Source organism: Protobothrops mucrosquamatus, unplaced genomic scaffold (genome assembly GCF_001527695.2).
Source record: "Protobothrops mucrosquamatus isolate PMUCROS unplaced genomic scaffold, P.Mucros_1.0 scaffold1687, whole genome shotgun sequence".
Lineage (NCBI taxonomy): Eukaryota > Metazoa > Chordata > Lepidosauria > Squamata > Viperidae > Protobothrops > Protobothrops mucrosquamatus.
Window position 1 is genome coordinate 134,414 of NW_015387840.1, and position 9,078 is coordinate 143,491.

General features: G+C 41.7%; 1 non-coding gene across 1 annotated transcript; it reads right to left on the reverse strand.

The window, feature by feature from the left end:
- Positions 1-318: 318 nt before the first annotated feature.
- TRNAR-UCU lies at positions 319-392 on the reverse strand. The gene has a single exon. It is a non-coding gene; the product is annotated as a tRNA-Arg (tRNA).
- Positions 393-9,078: the final 8,686 nt, after the last annotated feature.

A 9,078-nucleotide genomic window follows, 5' to 3' on the forward strand; every position in this document is an offset into this window, starting at 1 on the left:
AGCGTCAAATGAGATAAAAACAGGCAGCAGAAATAGGCAGATAAATAAATCTACTGCTAGGAAGCAATAATAATAACAACCATAACCTTAAAACAATAAATGCTTCCAAAGCAAAATCAGAAAGAAATAGCGAGGAAGAAGCCTTTGTGCCACGTAAATCTGGCCATAAATGTCTGAAAGAACGAAAACTGCCTGGCTCGGGGGATTTGAGTCTCTGCTGTTCATTTTTCTCCTTCCAAAACCTACAGAATTAAATAGAAGCGATCAGCACCCCACGTTCCGAGACGAGCGAAAAATTAAGACACCTGTCCTGGAGACCATCTCTGCCGGGACTCGAACCCGGAACCTCTGGATTAGAAGTCCAGCGCGCTCGTCCATTGCGCCACAGAGACCTCACCGCAAGCTCAGCATCAGGACCAGAGCTGAAAAAGCACATACCTTCTGCATCACTGCTGAGCAATTTCAGCATCCTGCTATTTCTGGGTAGCATTGTTGGGAGGTAGAGAGAAAACCTGGAACCGGAGTCCTCTTTCCTCAATCCATCGAGTGGATTCCTTTCCCTATCCCCCCCATCCTTTGCTTTAACGGGGAAGAAAGGGAGTGCGTGTAGGAGGAAAATTCTATATATAATTCATTGGGTATTCTTCATCTCTGCCACAGAGAGGAAGAGACAGCAAAAACCTGGAGCCGGGATTAAAATCTCTGCTCAACTTGACAGCTTTCAGTTCAGCTTCTCCCTGGCTAGCACCACGGACAGCGCCAAATGTCCAGCTTTGAACATGACAGCATGAATTCCACTTCAGTGGGATTTTTTGGCAATATTCTCCCCTTCCTGGTTATAAGCAAACGCAGAGAAGCACTTTATAGCTTTCATTAAGAAAAAAAACAGAAAAGAAACAACAGTAACAAAGACAGAAGAATCGCAATGCTTAAAACCCAGCGTGGTTCACCCAGACACTAACAGAAACCATGTTGTTGTTAGTTGCGAAGTCGTGTCCGACCCATCGCGACCCCATGGACAACGTTCCTCCAGGCCTTCCTGTCCTCTACCATCTTCTGGAGTCCATTGAAGCTCACGAGAAACCATGTACAGGACTAATATGTCATTAAATTAGATTGGCAGTGGATTTAAGGCTTGACAATGTGAAAGATGTTCATAAAAGAAGTTTGGACTCTGCAGAAGGAAACAACTTTATTTTGGAAACAAATCAGGTTCCAGCAGCAGGTTAAAACATGAAGTTCTTTATTTTGGTTTCAAATGCTGTGTAAAAGCAACCAATATGGTTTATATTCTTTCTATTTTTTTATTTTTATTTTTGCAAAACTCCACAATTTATTGTTGTGTCAATACCTGGAAGGGAATAAATGCTCTTCTCCACTTTTTTTCTAAAGAAAGTCTAAAAGATAATTCTAATTGATGGAACTTCTGACCCTTAAAAGCACAGTTCGTACATACTCTGGAGAGGGTCAGGGTTTAATGCTCAGAAGACAATCAATGTAAATAAGCATGTTTATGTTGGACCTGAATATATGAAGTGAATGACACAGTTTTCCACCTCCCTATCAGGAGAGTCATCAATGCTTCACCAACACACAATGGAATTGAGCTGGGTCTCAACTGCAATGAACATATCTATTGTTGTCCCACCTGCAAATAATGGGAGACAGAAATTTCCTGCTTTTTTTTTTTCAAGTTGGTACAAGAAAAAAATAATAATAAAGAAAAAACTCTGTAATAGTACAAGTGGAGTTGGGGTTCCATCGCTGATTATTTTGGAGACTTTTATCCAGTCATTTCTCTATTTCCCGTCTCCTATCAAAGATCTGGACTCATTTTTGCTGGACTGTTTTCTGGATTGGCATCACGACATAAATAAGACAAACAGGTGGGATTCATAAACCACAACCCGCCTCCAAAAACCAGGCTTATCTATTATCAAGCTTCCCATGTCATGTGATTGTAGCCATTAGATTTTTAATGGACTTGATTAAGAATTTTACATGAAGAGTCTCTTTAATGGGGCACCCATTAGAACTTGAGTCTTGTTTTACTTCTTTGTTATGTTCTCCCCAGTTTGAGCACATCCAGTATCTGTAATTTTTCTCATATTCTAGCATTATCTACATTTAGACAAGAAAAACCAAATGCACAGGTATAGTATAGGGGGTACCTTGCTCAATACTAGTAACTGTGAGAGGGACCTCGGAGTCCTAGTGGACACTCCCTTAAATAGGAGCCAGCAGTGTGCTGCAGCTGCCAAAAAAGCCAACACAGTGCTAGGCTGCATTAACAGAGGGATAAAATCAAGATCACGGGAAGTGTTAACACCACTTTACAAGGCCTTGGTAAGGCCACACTTGGAATACTGCATCCAGTTTTGGTCACCACGATGTAAAAAAGATGTTGAGATCTAGAAAGAGTGCAGAGAAGAGCAACAAAGATGATCAGGGGACTGGAGGCTAAAACATATAAGGAACGGTTGCTGGAGTTGGGTCTGTCTAGTTTAACGAAGAGAAGGACGAGGGGGGACATGATAGCAAGTCTTCCAATATCTCAGGGGTTGCCCCAAAGAAGAGGGAGTCAAGCTGTTCTCCAAGGCGCCTGAAGGCAGGACAAGAAGCAACGGATGGAAACTCATCAAGGAGAGAAGCAACCTGGAACTAAGGAGAAATATTCTGACAGTTAGAACAATTAACCAGTGGAACAACCTGCCTCCAGAAGTGGTGAATGCTCCAACACTGGAAGTTTTTAAGAAGAAACTGGACAGCCATTTGTCCGAAATGGTATAGGGTTTCCTGCCTGAGCAGGGGGTTGGACTCGATGACCTCCAAGGTCCCTTCCAACATTATTATTATTATTATTATTATTATTATTATTATTATTATTATTATTATTATTATTATTATTATTATTATTATTATTATTATTATTATTATTATTATTATTATTATTATTATNGTGAATGCTCCAACACTGGAAGTTTTTAAGAAGAGACTGGACAGCCATTTGTCTGAAATGGTGTAGGGTCTCCTGCCTGAGCAGGGGGTTGGACTAGATGACCTCCAAGGTCCCTTCCAACTTTATTATTATTATTATTATTATTATTATTATTATTATTATTATTATTATTATTATTATTATTATTATTATTATTATTATTATTGTCTTTGCTGTCCTCCTTTTCTTCTGTCTTTCTCTCTTGCCCTTATTATGTTTTTGGGGCTTTAATTTTATCCCAGTGGATTGTATTTTGGAATTTCTCCGTCTTCCACTACTCCCCAACCCCCCCCTTCAATCCTTTCTTAACATTTTCACCCTGTAAGTCTTGGATGAAGCTTTGCAGGCCTGCCAGTCCACAAAGCATCACTATGGAGCAGTTACCATGGGAACAGGTGTGGTGTTCTCGGACCTCTTATCTCTACAAAGGCATGGCTACACTCCAATTAAAGCTTCTACCAAAAGGGCGGCTTCTGTGGTGAAGTGTAAGCTTTCTGTCCAGGAATGATAAAATAGAACTGCTGATTTTCAAGAGTTCTCTTCTTTCTCTTTAAAAAAAAAATGTGGTTTTTTTTTTCCTCTCTGCCTGTCTGACAACAAACCTCTGGCGTGGGCTGCTTTAATCCACAGTGGCTCTCTGTGATTTCAGGCAAAGAGGACCTTTGAGCAGGATTAGCACCCATGGGCAGATTTCAAGGCTCCAGGGCCTCCAGTGGGGTGTCTGACTTCTATTTCTGACTCCCCTTCGTTTATTTTTACAGCCCAGTAATTTAGACGTTTATTTTTACAGCCCAGTAATTTAGATAACTGAATATCCCCTTTAAATTCCCTACAAGAAGGGTTGTAAGCAGTTTATATGATGATTATGCCCAAATAATAATAGCAACATGACAAACTCACCATCAGATAATTGCAAAAGGCAGCTTCACTTGGAACAAGAGCGGCCGCTCTTTCGAAGACAGCAAAGTCCACATTTTGGACAGAGAGGACCGCTGGTTTGAAAGAGGGGTCAAAGAGACCATCTACAGTAGGTCAACACTGAACAGCCCTCTCTCAACAGAGGGGGAGGGATACGACATCATCTGTCTCCAGTCTACAATACTTTCTTCAGTTCCAAGAAGGCTCCACACCCATTTGCACCACTCAGGTGACCCTGAGGAGGCAGGTAAACCTCCAAGTGGCCTCAACAACTCACTAAAAGGATGCAAATGACTAGCTATCTGTAAGGAGTATAAATCCTTCCATTCCCCATCATCTGGTCACAGCTGAAGAAGCTTCTTGGATAAGAAGCGAAAGGTCTTCAAAGAAAAACAAGAAAGTCCAGTTGCCTCTTGCAAAAGCACTTTTGGGTCAACCAGGACGTGGAGGACTGAGAATCTCCGTAGACATTTGCAAAGTAGAGGTGTGTTACACAGGTGTATTGAGGCATGTCCATTATTACTGGAAACACCATCTTCTGAACCAATTAAAGCTTCTAAAGGGCAGCCCCATGTAGAATGTGCGGCAGTAGTCAAGTCTTAGTTGATCAGGGCATGAGTGACTGTCTGAAGGACGCCCCAATCTAGGAAAGGGTGCAACTGGCGCACCAGGTGGCTTTGTGCCCAAATAGGTCAATATGGCTGCTTGATATGTCCATCAGAAGCAAACAGATCCTTCTCATTCTTGAAACTGCCCTTATCCTACCACCCACGATCCTTTTAACTGGATTTGCTTAGGATTTCATTGCTGTGGAGGCATGGACGGCCTTCCTTATTGAGCCAGGAGTGGCAACCTAAAAATGATGGGGCCAAACAAAAGATAGAGACATTACAAGGAAAGCTGACGATCTTAGAAACACCAAAATCTTCAACAGGTGCAAGAAACCTTGGTTATTCCTTTCTGTCCAGGGACAGCCAATGGCCGGCTTGAATAACTGGAGAAAAGCCATCGCTTGCAGTTCAGTGACTGACCATTTAGGAATATCAGAATTAATTTCCAGAAGTCCTAATGAACTGGAAGATTCTGCTACTTAAATTCATATGCATTACTCATCACAAAGACCTCCTTACTATTTCCAAAGCGGTGTTCTTTTTTGCATTACAATGCGGAATACCAGGGCGATCAACAACACTACCAATAACGTTGTTTTATTTTTAAAACCACCCTACACCCTGCTCATTTTCTCTGCATAGTTTTTACTGCTTTAAATGTTCAAAGGAACTATTTTGCTGATTAAAGGAACAATTTCACGCTATCTTTGGACACCAGCCAAGAAACGGTTGCAATGTATGAATAGAATTTCCGACACTGCAGGGCATTTTTTACGCTAAAAGACAGACACCCTTTATTTACAGTTAGTCGCTAAGCATTAAAAAAAAACAATCTTAAGTCGCTTTTTTTCAATGCTGTTGTAACTTCAAACGGCCACTAAATGAACTGTTATAATTTGAGGACTACCTGTGCTGTAGCTCCTTTTAGAACCCGTCCATTTTTTGCGTGCGAGGCTTTGTCCAAGCTGAACTAAGTTGTGCAAAACGGGGAAAGCGGGATGTGAGAACCGAGGTGGTTTTAAAATCCAGAAGAGAAGAAACGGAAGGAGGGAACGAGAGGGTATCGCTCTCTTTAAGGGAAATGAACCAAGCTGAGATGATGGCTTCCTTGATGAGTTGCAATGAAGTGGATAATTAAAGACTCAGGAGCTTCCAAAAATGCCAGACCTAGCAGGCAGAAAGTGGACAATGAGGACATACCCCAATTTCATCAAAATTAGGAGATGCAAACCTGAAAAGCATAGAACAGGGATGGCGAACCTTTTAGAGACCGAGTGCCCAAACTGCAACCCAAAACCCACTTATGCATCGTCGGGTGCCGGATGGGTGTGGCCAATTGGGTGGGTGTGGCCCATTGGGTGGGCGTGGCTGCGGTGGTAACGGCAGACTGGGTGGGACTAAAAAGTTCAATCAATCAATTCCAACTTTGCAAGATCTTTTTTTTCCCCGCGAGAAGTTGAAATTGACTGATTGATTGAACCTTCTTTTTTTTTTTTGCACATGGCGGCGGAGGCCTAAAGCGAAAAGGTTTTATAAAGCCCAGCTGAAGGTCTAGGACTGGGGCGACGGTGCGTGTGCCCACAGAGAGGGCTCTGCGTGCCGCCTCTGGCACCCGTGCCATAGGTTCGCCACCACTGGTATAGAACAACACGCGTGGTCAAGCCAAGCATCAAGGGAGTCTGTATAGATACTTAACTTGGTTACCCATTTTCTAAGTTGACACAATGCCTGGAATAATCTTACTTGATGGGTAAGGCTCACGTAGACCCCCCTCCTCAAAGAAGCTATGTTAAAATTACCCCATCTTTTTAATGGCATAAATGATGCCATTAAAGTATTAGTACTATACCGCTTTATAAATCCTTAGTAAGGCCACACCTGGAAAACTGCATCCAGTTTTGGTCATCACATTACAAGACAGATGTTGAGACTTTGGAAAAGGTGCAGAGAAGAGCAACTAAGATGATTAAAGGCTTGGAGACTAAAACATATGAAGAACGGTTGCAGGAACTGAGTATGGCTAGTCTAGAGAAAAGAGGGACTAGGAGGGACATGATAGCAGTATTCAAGTATTTGAGAGGCTGCCACAAAGAAGAGGGGGTCAACTTATTCTCCAAAGCACCAGAAGGCAGAAACAAGAAACAATGGATGGAAACTAGTCAAGGAGAGAAGCAACCTGGAATTAAGGAGAAACTTCCTGACAGAGAGAACAATTAACCAGTGGAACAGCTTGCCACCAGGAGTTGTGGGTGCTCCAACACTGGAGGTTTTTAAGAAAAGACTGGATAGCCACCTGTCTGAAATGGTATAGGATCTCCTGTTTGAGCAGGGGGTTGGGCTAGAAGATCTCCCTTCCAGCTCTATTCTGATCGATTGATGCAACTGTTAGGCCATGAGCCAGTCAGGGTGTCCATCTTGTGTGAGTGGAGGCTGTGTTTTTTTTTTTACCTTGAGCAAATCTAAACCGTTCGTCACTCAACCTTGATTTTCACGTGTAAGTGCAGCTGCCAGGTGGGAGAGATGTACAAAAAAAATGGGGAGAAAAGAGAGAGTTGCATGCTTGTGATGAACTAAGGATTTATATCTTCTTTAAAAAAAAAAAGTCAGTCTTCTCCATTCTTCCCTATTCCAGGCTTAATTCAGTCCCGATGATTTTCAATTCTAGCCAAGGTTTTCCTTTTCTTTCTCATGAAACGAAAACGAGTGCGTTGTTTTGTTGCACCTGGGTCCCAATATAGCTTCTTTCAACTTGCCTAACCTGTGCGCTTCGGCACGTGTTTCTCTTTAATCAAGCTTGAATACTATTCTTAGGACTGTATGATTGTTTGCCTGCTTTTCTCCTATTCAGACATTCTAGATGGCGATGGTGAGGATGGGTTAGAGATTGACAGTCCAGCATTGGGAGAAGGGTGCATTGTATGAGATAAAAACTGCACCCCCCCCTGTGCTGAGCTGGCACGTGCATTTGTGCAAGCTTCCTTATCCACTTGTTAATTTTGTTGTGTTTTTTTTTAATACGCGATGTGAAAAATGAAGCTTTGTTGCAAAATCCCCCACCGCCACACTGCAAAATTATTAAATAGCTTGTCAGCAAGGAAACAGCAGGGAAGAAAGGGAAGAACAGCTTCAGCACAAAACTTGTAATTTTGTAATGTTACAGCCAGAAAAGAAGTCACCAAGAACTTCAATTACCCAATGCCCCTGACTCTAACCATTGGTCCTTAGAGTCACTGCTAGAAATGGGGTCATCCTTCTGGATGGTCCTGGCTGTAATTTCTGGACTTTGGGGATTCTACTGGAGCAGCTGACCTAACTCCTCAGAGTAAATGTCATGATATAAGTGAGTGGTTGAAAATTCCTGTGAGCTTAAAGGGTAGAGTAGAACATAAAATAATAAGAGGTGGAAGGGACCTCGGAGGTCTTCTAGTCCAGCCCGCTGCTCAAGCAGGAGACCTTATATCATTCCAGACAAATGGTTGTCCAATTTCTTCTTGAAAGCCCCCCCCCCAATTAAATGTATTTAATTTAATAAATGCTGTAGAAACAAACCTTATTTCTAGGCTAGCCTATATTTTAAGGAGTCCTATCTCTGAGATGTTTTAAAGAGATTGATAAGGCATTATAGACATTGATATGGGATATACAAACCTTAATTAAATAAACTGTTGAAGATGGAAGGGAGAGTTTAACCACCCAGATTTTCAATGACATCTTTGGCTTATATTCTAACTGCTGGCTTTAAGTGGAAGGTGAAAAACCTTTGAGTATGTCATTATGACTATCATGGGAATCTGATGCCTCATGTTGGACTCTAATTCCCATCGGCCACAACCAGAATGGCCAGCAGTAAAGGATGATGAGAACAAAAGTTGAGTAGCAGGTTATAACTGGGTATGATCCATACAAAAATGACTGGGATCGGACCGGAATTAAATTTATTTACCTAAATAGGATACTCCTTTTGACTGATGGCTTAATGCTTAATTAAAACACAGAGATATTTTCAGATTCCACTGGATTCCCAAAGTCCCCAAATACACACTTCTACATCTGCACGGATACACACACCTATTGCATTCATACATACATTAATCAAACTTTGAGATAGGCCAGTTCAGGATTCCCAGAACGTAGTTGCTCAAAGTTTACCAAACAGAATCAAGAGGCGGTTACTTTGAGGGTTTTTTTTTCTCATGCTTTTTCCTTTTCCAGGACTAAGTTGTCATTTCTCCTCCTCTCTTAATGGTTTTGTGCATTCCTTTCCCCCAATGTCTTTGCGACCTGCATTACTATATTTCTTTCGTGGCTAAGAGTGTTATTTCAAGCCAGCCTTCTTGTTAATTTATGATTCCCTTTATTGTCCACCTCTCCCAGCAAACACTCATTTAGTAATCACGTTAAACATGTTGCGTGAACTCAACCCAAATCATATTTACAAGTGCATTTTCGTAAAATCTATGGGATTTTTTTTTTTTTTTTGATCCCTGCCTCCTGGAAGTAAATGTGTGGGTGTTTCAGCTATATCCAGAATGGCCTCCAGATGGCAGCAGA